We start from the raw sequence: 14507 nt of genomic DNA on the forward strand, positions 1-14507 counted from the left end.
TCCTCTTTCCTTAGCAGATTTCCTGATCCATGCCCATAACCCTTACTTTGTAAACCATACTTTCTACAAAAAGTCTGGAAAATTTTGAGTGAGACACACAGCTGTTGCAAACTCCAACTGCATTGTGTCACTGGGCCCAGGATAAAATAAATCAGCACTGCTTTAAAAAAAAAAAAAAAAACATGTCTTGCCCCATTTTTGGACTCCAAGTTGAGGGCTCTGGGGAGCTCGTTTGTGGGTTAGAAAAGATTCTGGGGAGATGTCCTTATGGATCATGTCTGAGTGTGGCTGATCCAGATTCCATGAATCCATGGAGAAAGTGTCAGCTGTCTTGTTGGTAGGCTGAGGGTGTCTCATGGAAGTGCCTATCTAATTGGACATGCTCTGGAGCTGGCAGATCTTGGAGCACTTTAAAGAGGTGGAGTGGATGATGTGTAACAGCCCCATTGGAGCAGACAGGCAGAGTATCTGTTGTGTCTTTGCTGATAAGCTAGATCCTTCAATCACAGCAAAACTTTAGGAGGCAGGGGCAGATGTCCAGTGATCCTTGAGGAGCTTGGTACTAAAGAGGTTGCCTTGTTTGATGGCACATTGTGGGATGAAGGGCAGATGCACTGTTGATCATGTCTTTGCACAGATAGCAGAAAAGCATGAGGTTGGGTTTGGTGGGCCAAGACCAGATGCACTTCCAGGTTTGGATGTCAACTTTTTGGATCCAGCAGAACAGAATGTCCCACTTGTATCTGTGTTCATGAATTAGTGGTAGGTGTTGTAACCCAGCCTGGAGTCTGACTTGAGGTAGCCCATGTAGCAACCTGAATGAATTCATGAGTAACACCTAAGAGTTTCACGATAAGCAAGGTTGTTCTGGGCATGGAAACCTTCCAGATAAGGCTGGTTTCTGAGTACTACCTGGGAGCATAGTGGTTTTGTAGTTTGGCCTCATCATGAAGTAGTCAGATTTGTCCATAGAGCCATGGCTAAAGCTGTCAGGGGATGCAAGAGGGTCTCCAAGTACAATAGCAGGCCTAAAGCAACCATCTTGTGGTTGGAAAGGTTTAGAGCTTTCCAGCTTCTTGGCAGGGTTGATGATGAGGCTGAAGGAAGCAGAAAACAGTGAGCTGGAAGTGGAGTTGAACAACCCTCAACCTCCACCAGTGGCAGATCTGGGTCCTGGTGGAGATATGGGTATCAGTTGGAACATCTCACCATGAGCTGCTGCCAGACAGGATGTCTTGAATGGCAGACAGCTAATCAAAAGAGAGTGTCAAGCTCTGGGACAGAGACCCTGTGACCAGAGTCTCTCAGCCTCCCAAAAGGAGAACTATAGACCAGTCTATGTAATGAACACCAATGCAAAAATTCTCAATAAAATATTAGCAAATAGAATGCAGAAAATTGTCGAGAAGACTGTGCATCAGGACCAAGTGAGATTTATTCCAGGAATGCAAGATTTGTTTAATATATACAAATTTAATGTAATACACCACATCAATAGAGCCAAAAACAAATATCATATGATCATGTCAATACATGCAGACAAACCTTTTAATAAAGTCCAACACTGTTCCTGATAAAAATCCTACACAAAATCAGAATAGATGGACTGTACCTCAGTTTGATAAAAGCTATCTATGACAACCAATAGCCAGCATCATAATAAATAGATAAAAACCAAAAGCTTTCATTCAAAAATCAGGAATAAGAAAGATGTCTTCTGTCATTACTCTCATTCTGTGTAGTTCTGGAAACTTTAGCTGAGAAATTGCAAAACAGAGAGGAATAAAAGGAATAAGGATAGGAAAAGAAGAAGCTAAATTATTACTCTTTGCATATGACATGATACCCTTCATAGAAGACCCCAAAAACTCTATTAAAAGGCTACTAGAGTTAATAACCAAATTCAGCAGTGTTGCTGAATACAACGTCAACTCTCAAAAATCAATAGCATTCCTGTACAAAAACAATAAACTCAATGAGAGAGAAATTATGGAAATAATGTCTTTCACAATAGCATCCAAAACAATGAAATATTTAGTAGTCAACCTAACAAAGGATGTAAAACATCTACACACTGAAAACTATAGTACTCTAAAAGAGGCTATTAAAGAGGATGTTAGAAAATTGTAAGATACCCCTTTCTCTTGGATGGGAAGAAACAACATTGTAAAAATGGCCATACTCTCCAAACTTGTTTACAGATTTTATGCAGTTCCACTAGCATACCTCAAGGACCTAGAGAACACATTCCTAAAATTCATTTGCAACCAGAAGAGAATAGCAAAAGCAATCCTGGGCAAGAAAGACAAGGCAGGAGGCATCACAATCCCTGACATGAAATTATACTACAAAGCTACTGTGATAAAATCAGCATGGTACTGGCAAAAAAATCTATACCTGAAGATCAATGGAACAGATTTAAAGATGCAAATCACTTAACTCTTGGAAATTCCCTGATCTGGCACACCAGTTGCTGTATTTTGCTAATGTGAGAAAAGATTTCCAACTCTGGGGCCTTTTGTACCATTCCACACTCATAGCCCAAGCTTTTGAGTCAGTTTCTAATCCAACTGAGTGTCAATGTCAGTGCAGACAAGGATGAGGAAACGCAGCTGTTGCTCCCCTTGGCACCTGGGGGTAACCTGAGGTCTGCTGGCACTGTGTTGTTTGTCGCTGTCCAGGGTGCTGTCCTGGGCAATGTCTTCCAGTGCCTTCTTACACAGTCCACGGTGAAGTAGCAGGGGGTGAAGACCACCTGAGCGGAGGCGGAGTAGACAGCCACTCTCAACACCAGGGCCTGCCCATAATCCTTGCCTTCAGCAAAGGATTCTGCCCTTATGCTCCTTTTGTTTTAAGGGTAGTGTCGACTGAGTGAACTGCAGCCCCTTCTGCCTTTTCACTGGAGAGTCCCATGAATGCTAAGGCTATCTGTATGACTATGCTGCTGCTAGCAGTAATAAGAAGAGTATATTCCATCAGGGTTGGCTGCATCCTGTTCCTGGCTTGGCTGCCCTGGCAGCTCAGTTCATGCCACTCCAGAGTCCTTTACTTACCCAATATGATAACTTATACATTACCTAAAAATCAAATAAACTATTTTAAAATATGAATTGTTCTTATTTTAAGTGACTTGCAAATTTACATTTTTAAAATAGTTAAGTAGAGGTAAATATTTCACTAAGTATTATGAACTTTAATGCTATATTTCAGCTCTTTTATTATTCAACACTGAGATTCATTGTGTGTATTATTTCCAGTCTTATTAATATATTCTCAAATTCATAGTCATTAATAAAGTGACAATCTTTAGCTAGTCTTAGCATTATTTCAATATTCTTTAGGGTTGCAGGAAATGAAAGGTAATTTTTAGGTTATCATGGATTACTACAATTTAGCTGTCATCTAGCAGATTTGTCATGAGGAACTGGAAATTTTTGATGTACAAGCTGAAGTAAAGTGGTAGCTTCTATAAAATCTTAACTCTTTCATTTCTCACATATTCTAATGTGTTTACATTATTATCTTTTTCACATATTGCACTAGCCCACTTTCTACCATTGTGACAAAAATACTTGAGTAAAACAAATTAACATGAAAATTTTACTTCAGCTCCTGGATTTTCAGGCTTCAGTCCGTGGTCACTGGGCTCCATTATTTAGGGGGCTGTGGAGAGGCAGATTCTCAGGTGGAGAATCTATGGCAGAAACAAGGTACTCACCACATTGCAGCCAGGAAGGAGAAGTTTAGGCGACAAAATCTCTTCCAAGGTTAGCCCACAGTTACCACTTCCTGCAATCTGGCACCAATTCTTACATTTCCCTGACAGCTAGGACCAAGCACTTAACATGTGAGAATCTGGGTTCCCAGCTATAAAGCTATAACACACACACACACACACACACACACACACACACACACACATGCACCTACAACTAACATCATTATGTGAGTGTGCATGCAGATGTTTGCTTATTCTAGAGTAGACAAGTAAAATACTTTTTCATTTATCTTGTACTCAGAGAAGTAAAATAATGAAGCAATGTTTGCCCTGGAATTTTTTTTACTAAACTCTTAAGAACACAATCTACATCTTATTTTTTTATTGTTTAAATGCCAAAATCTTACTTAAAAATGCTATGAAAACATTATAAATGTCTTACTTGGAGATTTTAATGATAACATATGAAATTCCCAGGACCATAATTTATGTTAGAAAAGACTTTATACTATATGTATATCTTCTACAACACACCTACCTATTACTCAGGTACCAAACCATTGATTATGCTTGATGAACTCAAAACCACGTCATTTGTATTTGCTCTGTAGACTGCTTTCTTCCCATGTGGCACCAAATGAACTTAATCTCTCATATTCACTGAAGTAGAAAATAATTTATAATTTATCATCATACTAGGGCAAATATTTTAATGGGTGTGTGTGTGTACAAATAAATAATCAACTCATTACATTTGTAGTTTTTTCAGTAATATCGGCTTTTATCATAGAATTTTGACCAGTCCAGTTTTCAAACTAATGCTTTATAAAGAGTCATACTGAGGTCAATATTCTTCTTTAATAATATATTGTAGGAGAAACTATGCCTTCCAGTGAAGTAAGCTCCACCATGCCGATGGGAAAGAGTCCCAGCTGTAAGAAAAGCCATGTCTTCCCATGAGCCAGCCAGTGCACGGGCTGAAAAACCAATAGAACACCCCAAACCGGTGATTTAGAGGACTCAGGATGAGATGACAGCAACTGAGGGGAAGAGAAGAGCTAGATGCTTGTATTTCTGGTTGACTCTGCAGGCCAGGGCTTCTTCCTGGAGGACAGCAGTGTGCACTGTGTCAGCAGGGGAGAATTTCTTCCTGCCTTGTGTTGAAATCCAATGTTTTCTTTCATTTTACTGTTTTGTTTTATTGCTGCATCTGTTAACCTGAGCAACTATTATGATGATAATAAAATGCAGTACTGCTCTCATTGTTTTGTTTTGATTTATTATTTTATTTTATTCAATGTTATGCTTTGATTGGTTTTATTCTGTTTTGTTGTGTTTGATTTTGCTATGTCTGATGCTATGGACAACTATTGTGAAGTTAGCAAGACACATTATGATAGCCATTATTTATTTCCTATTATCCTATTGTGTAGTTCTGTGCCACTTTCACTGCTGTGTTTTGATTGGCTTTATTCTTGGGTTTTGCTCTTTTTAAAATAAAATTTTAAACTCTATTATATTGTAAGTATCTGAAACAGCAGTTTCACTTTCAATGTAGAATAGTAACAAAAATATCTTCAGTATCATTTAACTAATACCTAAAATTTTACAACAATCTAATGTGACCAAAAATTGTTAATTTCAAAATACTTTCTGTTTTAGCTCCAGATTTTAAAAGAGCGTTTACGAGGAATGTGTGTTTTCTTTGAATCACTGCCTTAAAATGCTGAAACATTGCCATGGTGTCTCTGAAAGTCTAGTTTTTCCCAGAGTAATAATCCTCATTCCTTGAAGCATCTTCAAATGCCCCAAGTGCCATTCTTGTTCTAATACTTTATACTTCTCTAAGTGTTCTATTTTCCTATACTATGGAAAAGGAATCTGAAATATAGTTTACGTTCAAATTTATTCTCAAATCAACCATAAAAACTTTAACATAAACATGCAGAATACGGAGAGAGAAAACCCTACCTCTGACCAAGCATGAAAAAGAGATGGCCCTGACACAGATTGACAGGTGCCACGGGTGCATATTTAAGTTTCATGTGATATTACACCCTCAAGAAGAAATGGAGATTTCAAAAAGAAAAAAATTAACTGAATTTTTTATATTAGGTTGCATGATTAAAAGAAATTTTTAAAAATACTAAACTAAATTATGTAGCGAGACTAATGAAAAAATTTATTTTAACACTATCTGTATAGGCTTCTATCTTTCCCTGACATACCAAGTTTTCCTATCTATTTCTGCCCCTAAGAGTACTATATTTTACTATCAGATTTTGTCTCCTGACTGAATTTTGGATTCTTACTCTTACTGTAAAATACTCTAGCTGAAGAGAGACATTTGCACATTCATTTGACAAAAATGATATTAATATTCATATATATTCATATATAGAATTTAAGTATCATGAGTATTTCAGTGACTTTTAGGGTACAAAGAAATACTACTATAAATAGTTCTTAAATAATAAATGCTTTGTGTTTCATTTATAGAAAATGTATTGAATATGTTTTAATTAATAGACCATAATACACATATACATTTATAACTGAAATTCCAATCAATAATTATTCAGTCAGTATTTTAGAAAGAAATAAAATAGAGTCCTTGAATTTTTTATAGTTAGTAACTTCACAATTTTGTCTGGGGGATTCCTCTATAATCAATAACAATAACATGCCATAACTTGTTGACTTGGTTAACATTTTAAAATGTGCTCGTTATGGCTTGTATCTAGATGTTCCCCTAAAGCCTCAAGCACTCATTAGGTGGGGCTTTGGAAGGTGGCTGGATGTTGTGTGTGTGTTACTGTGAATATGAGCATGTGATAACTAAATCAGTCCACTGACTGGTTTGATGTATTTCTGGGAGTGGATAATGGAAGTCCTACCTGGTGTGAGTGGCACCGGCCATTGGGCTTGTAGCCTAGATGAAATAAAAGAGAAAAAAATGGTTCTGCTTTTTCGTCTGCTCTGCCATGGACTGTTTCTCTTCTGAGATGCCCTTCAATCATGTTCAAGTTAGCCTTGGAGACAGCTAACTGAAGTGAAACTTCTACAAACTCTGAACTAAAATAAACCTTCTGTCCTCTAACTTTGGGCATATTTTGTCTTAGCAATGAGAATGCAACCAAAACAATGCTCCTTATATTGACATAAAAAAACATTAGCTTCAAAACCAATATTGACAATCACTAGGGCTAATTATTTCACTTTCCAGGTAAGAAAAATAATCACTTGAAATATGAAGTGCACTGTGCCCTGCAGTAACTAAGTCCCACACACCACTTGGGCACTGTTCCTTGGAGTACTTCATGTCTTTTCACTGCCTCAGAGAGACCAGCATGCTAAAGACACTTGGGGCTTTTCTTATTACTATGAAAATGCTTGTTTGATGGCTCAAAAGACCACTAATTCCCCTACTCTACCCCCTCATTTTATGGAAGGACAAATTGAGTTTTACAGAAAAGAAACTAAAAATCCAGGGATGATAAAATAGGATTAAGAAGGCATAAAGGTTTCTTTCAATTTCCAGAATACTTTTTATGAACAAAACTGCTTTAATGATAGAAAAGTGAAATCCAAAGAATGGAAGTAATTGTACAGACACTCAATATTTTACACCTGCTAACAGGTGCCAAAAATCTGTTTGAATTCTCTGAACGGAGTTTTCCATAGTCAAAATCTCATTATCATAAAACACAAGTTAAAAAAGCTATGAAATATTGAGGCTGATTTAGTTTTCAAATGCAAAACAGCACCTGGATCAAAGCACAAGGGTATTAGAAAAACTTGTAGAGAAAAACTGACATCCTTCTGGGTCCGGTGCACTCTTAGACAACGAACAGACTGATGGGACATGCAGAAGTGAGAAAATGCATCATGTTCTTAATCTAAGCAGTTTCGTCTCAGAAAACTGATGTGTGGAAAGCTGCAGCAGATTATTTTTTTACTCAGAAAGGACAAAATAAAGGAGACTGATACTGGGAGACACAGATAGAAGCAATTACTTTTGCTAAGATTATTTACTCTTAACACCTTCTATGAAAGATTTATTCCTAAAGAAAGTTCTTCTATACCACATTGTATATGGACAATGCATTCATTTTCTACAAAAATTTATGCACATATGTATTATGAATAAAAGGAGAGTATGTGTATTGCTTCAGAAAGGCAAACAAAACAAAAGGAGGAAGAATGAATGAACTAAAACTCAGATAAAAGTTCTTAACAAACAACTGGATAGTGTTACTAATGTTACTTTTATTTAATACCCATTTTACTTTACATAAAAGTGAAAAATTCAGAAGAAAATCTAACTTACAAAAGTTCAGAATGTCTAAATTTTTGTGCAAAGGGATAAGTATAGAAGATTCCACATGAAGCAGTTGTGCAAACATAAAGCCCCAAAGTGATTAAGACAAGTAATGGTTTGAAAAAAAAAACCTGTTATTGATGTATTCTTGGCTTTGATAAGATTTCAGTATGAAAAGAAACTATTAAAGAAAAGTTCACCTTGTCAAAAGAGTTAAGGACAGTCTCCATGATGCAACTGAATAGTCCTTATCTAATTATCAGAATGTAATTTATAACTAAGAGGATTCATTGTCTCTCTAAGTAGCAATACCATTAAACTAAAACTAGTTACTAGAAAGACAAAGAAGGGAAAGAGAGAAAAAGAAAAGAAAGGAAAGAGAAATAAAGGAAGAAGGAAAAGAGAGAGAGAGAGAGAAAGAAAAGAAAGAAAGAAAGAAAGAAAGAAAGAAAGAAAGAAAGAAAGAAAGAAAGAAGGAAGGAGGGAAGGAAGGGACAAAATGGAGAAAAAGAAGGAAGAAGGGAGAGAATGAAGGAAGAGAGGCAGGAAGAAAACAAGGCAGACAAAGAAAGACAGAAAGAGACAGAGAGAGAAAGGAAGACAGAGGGAGAGAAAAGAAATTAAAGCTACTGTTCCAAATCATTACAGAGCCAAACAGTAATCTTGTTTTTCTTTCTTTTTTTTTTTTTTTTTTTTTTCTGGTCCCAGTTTTTCCTATTTAAATTAGAGAACAAAAGTATTGCTGACATGAATTATAAAAGTTATATAGCACATGAGCAAATGAGATGACTGATTAAGAGGACAGCCAGAATCTGACTGTCATATGCAAAGGTAGAACAACACATTTTTTAGTAGAGTCAGTAAGAAATGGCATCTCATGCAAGTGCTGTACAAACGCATTGCACACATACATATTCCCTAAGTGTTAAATTTTACAGTCAGTGTTGATAAAAGTGCGATGATTAGAATAAAGGAGACTAACTTCTTAGTCATCCCTAACTTTTATAAGCAGAAAATATTTTCATCTTTTGCTTTTGTCTTTACATTAAGATTGCTTATTAATAGCTCAATTTTGGGTCATACTCAGGCTCTAGGGGGAAAACCAGACGCCAGCCCTTTCCCATCAGTCAGCACCATTCACAGACTGTGCGGGGAGAGAAGAAGAATCTAAGCCCTCCCTCTGATGTGGCGCCATGCTTGGGCTGCGGGGAGGAGAACCAGATGCCAGGTGCATGGGCTGGGAGACAAGAAGAGCCAACGTCCCCCATTCTCTCTCCTCATAAGCCACTGGCTGATCTGAAGACACACAGGCTACAGTGATACCTACTGATGTAAAATACAACTTAATGCTTGCAGTGTTTAGTGTTTCACTGACTGCAGACCTAAAGTCACTAGTCTGACCATCTATTCAGAGGATAGCAATACATAATGCAGCCTATATGAGGGTCTCCTTCTGAAGGTGGAAGCCATTGTTAATTCCCTATTATTTTCTTCTGAAGTCTTGTATCATTTCCTTGTTTTGTTTGGTTGAGCTTTATTCTGTTTTGTCTTGTTTGATACTATTATATCCAATGGCAAAGGCAGCTATTTCTAAGGTAATAAGATATATTACGGTAGCTATTTTGGATTTACTATTATCTCATTTTGAAGTCCTTTATTGCATTCATTGTTTTGTTGTTATTGGTTCTATTCTGTTTTGTTTGATTTTTGCTATGTCTGAAGGTATGGGCAGCTTTTTTTTACTACAACAAGAGGCATTCTAGCAATGATTGTTGATTACCTTTTATCTTGTCTTGCTGTCTTGTGTCATCTACACTGTTTTGTTTTGATTGGATTTGTTCTATTTTATTTTACTTGGTTTGATTCTCTTTAAAATAAAAATTGTTAAAAAGGAAATAATTTCATTTTTTTCCTTCAATATTTTAATACCTTTGCCATAAAACAGAATAGAATAAAATAGAATCTTTAGATAAAGGTTAATAAAATGTCAAAAAATGCATAATTTCTAAAATCACCACTTCACTCAGCTGGAGCTTATCACTGTACAGTATGTAATTTCCCAATTACTTCTATTTTTTTCTCACTTGAGGGGTGACCTTATGTAAACATACATCATAATTCAACTTTCCTCAATATTTAAAGTATGATTTCATCATATCCTAATTCACCTTGCATAGACACATTCTCATTACTTAAACCAATTTTATTGTTTTTCATTTGTGATTATGTCAGCTTTGTGTGATACTATGTTTATTGTGCATTGGTTTGATATTAAAATATATAAAATTTATTTTCTTCTATTTCTATATTCCTTAGATTGGTTACATAAATGATTCTATCACATACACTTCAAAACTCTTCAAATTTTAAGTTTCTAAATATTTTACTTCTTCATGGATTAACCAATTCTCTTTTTTATTATCACCCCACAAAACATGTAGATTCTTATAGCCATTCTCTCATCTATTCATGAAACTGTCTCAACTGAAACAACTTATATTCCTAGTTGTCTAGCTATGCATGTGTATAAATGTCTATTTTATTCACATATTTGAAATTCCCAAACTCCTTTATGTTTTAAGAATAAAATGAATACTCAGATAAAATACATGAGCACTGCATACAGGTGTCCGTTTATGCTGCTATGACAAAATATCATAACTGAGAGGCTGAAACAACAAAAATTTATTGCTCATAATTCTGACTCTGGGAGGTTCAACACTAAAGATGCAGAAACTTTGGGCCTGATGAAGGTTTGGTAATGGAAGACACAAGTTTTGCTGGGCCACTTTCCTTAGGGTACCGATTCACCCACGTAAATACCAATATCTTGCTTGAATATCAGTATTTTAGGCTTCGGACTTCAACATACAGGTTTTGGAAACACAAACATTTGGACTGCAAGAACAGGTAATACAGACTTTCAATAACAATCTAAGTCATTGAGTTACATACCCGGCTTTTTTTTTTTTTTTTTTTTTTTTTAGTAGATTCTTTCTAAATTTCCCAGGCTTGGATTCCAAATTGCAATCTCTGTCTCAGCCTTCTGGAGCTCTGGGATTTCAAGTACATGTCACCATGCACAACTGCAATCAGCACTTCTCTAAAACAGACAGAACTACACTAGAAGAATTACTTTAAGAGCATCTAACTAAAGAAAACTATTTTTGCTTCGTTTATGAACGGTAAACCCCATATGATGATATTGTACTTTATACTTACATCAAAATCTGTAGAGTCATGGTTCCAGGATATTTCCAATTCAAACACTTCTCATATTCTGCTTCACTTTCCTGTTGCGTTGAACACAAGAGAAATTTACTAGGAGCAGTCAAATCTGATACTTATGTATTAAATTTGATGTATAAATGAATCCGTTTATTTTCTCCTTTTCAGTTGTATTCACTCTTTCTTTTATTTACTGACAAACACCTATTGAAGGCATACGCCACCCCGATGTTGGGGCACGGGGTGAGGCAGCAGGGCAGTGCTGAGCCGAGCAGGACTGGACTGTGAAACAAACCTTCCAGGGCTGCTTCTGGCCCCAGCACACAGGCGCTCTCTCCTGGTCAGGGGGTTCATCGTTCCATGTTTCTTCTACTGCATCTGTGAACTAGAATTAAAAATATTACCTCCTTTAAAAAGTTGTGAAAATAAAATATAAAATCTTTTGGCTGACCTTAACAAATATGCTGTATTCATACAATAAGCATAAAAAAAAAAGGTAAAGCAAAAAAAAACTAGCTATTGGTCTAGGGCATAGCTATAAAATTGACATACGGTATGGGCCACAATTTTGAGATAGCTATACAATTAAAAAAATTACTAAGAACAAGAAAAAATGATAAGAACATTTCTGTATTTTATTTAAATAACTATTCACCATACTATCATTTTAAATTTGGTCAATACAAAACCTAGTAAAGATATTTTGCAGAAGACAAAAGTCAGTGCCTCCTGATACTCAGCCATGCTGGGTCTGGGAGGAACCAACAAAAGCCAAGCAGCCAGCCTTTCTGGTACAACGCCGTACAAGCTGTGCAGGTTCAGGGAAGAGAAAAGTCAGACAGCACCTCCTGTGAGCCGAGAGGCACATGGGCTGAGAATCAAACACCCACCCACCCAAGCAGCTGGTGGGTTTGGAGGACAAGCTGAATTGATAGCAACTAAGGTACATAAAGCAACTAAATGGTGGTATTGTTTGGTTGGTTATGTAAGCCTCGGCCCAGTGGTCTGAGCATCTCTAGGGAGGATGACAGTATGCAATATAGCAGATATGGGGGATTTCCTTCTATCTTGTCTTTGAAATCAAATAATGTTCTCACTGTTTTGCTTTGTTCTGATTAACTGTTTTGCTTTGTTTAATATTCTGTTTTGTTTTTGGTTTGATTTTGCAATGCCTGATGGAATGGATAACTATTGTGACGATAATAAGATACACTATGGTAAACTGTTTTTGTTTTCCTAGTATCCAGCTTTGAAGTTCAGTACCAACTTTGCTGCTATGTTTCTATTGGCTTTGTTATGTTTTGTTTTATTGGATTTTACTATCTTTAAAGTAAAAAAAATAATAAAAATATATTCTAAATGCTTTTTACTAACCAGTCAAAATTTCTTATGCACTTTTCACAAATAGTACATCCTTGGTATAGTACAATCACATTCTAAGGCACAAATAAATGGTTGTGGTACTTGGCAACATTTCTTTAGGAACTGATGATAAACCACAAAATAAAGGAGATATATGCCCTGATTTCAAAGAGATTAAACAAAAATATGAATAAAATAAAACAGGGTAACATGGTAGACAGTCAGAAAGGAGTAAAAGTGGACGTGTCTTAAACTTAGGCAGGAAGTCTGAAATGATGGTGATCACAATGGTAAACAAATAATGAAAAAGCACCTGGATGGAGAAGAAAGAAGAGGAAAAGGAGGAGGAAGAGGAAGACAGAAAGGGAAAGGAGGACAAGGAAAGGAGGAAACTGAGACAAAGAACACAGATAAGCTGAAGACTAACATGAAGATGAAGACAATGGTTTCGGTTGAAAAACGTGAAAAGTCTTGGCTTAAACAAGTGGGGTGTTAAGGACCATGTATTGAGGCAGGAAAGGTGAATTACTCTGTTTTTCAGGGAGAGGAGCACTTTTTTCAGGTAGAGGAGCACTCTGCGAGTTAGAAAGTTAAGCTCAATGGCTGCTGATTGAAAAACACAAACCCCAATATGGGCCTGGGAAGGCGGTGATGCTGGGAAAGAAGCAGGACACCAGTGAGTGGTCTGTGGTAGGAACCCAGAGAGTAATGACAGAGACATGCACCTGGCTGTAAGCCCTGGAGTTGGTGAGAGCTTGTTGCATCCACTATACAGTTGATCTGCAGAAAGTACCATTTGCAGATGGATTAGTTACAGGCTGGGAAGAGGATGACCATCAAGGTCAGGATGTGTTGGTTTCATTTCCTGTGACTGTGAAACTCGTCCGGGGTAATTCATGGAGGACTGAAGTATATCATAGCCCACAGTCAGGATACTCAGTAAGTGATGAGACAACAGACTGGATTTTGATTTTAAAAATACAGACTTGAAACAAATGTTAAGGAGAGTTCTCATCTTTAGTTAATATAGTGACAAATAGCAAATGTACAGAGTTGGCAGTAATTGAAAGATATCTATATATTCGTCTTATTCAAAGCATGGGGCTGGGGGTCAAGTAACAATATTCTTTTTGTTAACTACCAAATATGTGATGACTGACACACAGTAGAAGTGAAAGAACAACTATGGAGATAATACAAACTGACAAGGACTTTTTTAAGAAAGGTTATTTGACGTACAGGTTAATCCTATCAATAATGAAACTGATTGATCTATTGGCAGGGTGAATGAGTTGTTTATTTTTCATTCAAAATATTTAATGAGAGAAATCTGTGAGCTAGAGATTGCAGGAAACAAAACAGAGTTTTAATCACCATATTATTTGTACTTGACTGAGGGATTTGCAAAATAGTAATAAAGAAAAAAAGCAAAATTAGAAGTTTAATAATTTGTTATGAATAAAACATACAAGCTAACTGTGTAAAGTCTTTTTGGTGATATACACTACAGAAAAAAAAAAGGCGGAAAGAATCTCTAACAGGATGATGGTTACCCTATCACAAGGATCAGAATAGTGAACCGTGAACACTTTTGAAGAACACAGATGATTAAACACCTTGTATATACTCCTCCTATGTGACTGTCAATCTCTTAGATATTTTCCATGTTGAGAAAGAAAGTTGTCTCTATTTAAAAAGACATCATTAAGCAGGGTGGCAGCAGCAACATAAATCATACACACACAAATTAGCACACAATAGCCAGCAATTTCTTAATTCAGAAATGAGTGACCACTGCATGTCAGCAGACCTAGACTGGACTGAGTTAGAAGCAGCAGGCTCTGCTCACATGTGTCTCCCTGTCTCTTTCCTGGGACC

The sequence above is a fragment of the Cavia porcellus genome, unplaced genomic scaffold (genome assembly GCF_034190915.1).
Source record: "Cavia porcellus strain 051 isolate PalLab524CR breed Dunkin Hartley unplaced genomic scaffold, mCavPor4.1 scaffold_30, whole genome shotgun sequence".
Taxonomy (NCBI): Eukaryota; Metazoa; Chordata; class Mammalia; order Rodentia; family Caviidae; genus Cavia; species Cavia porcellus.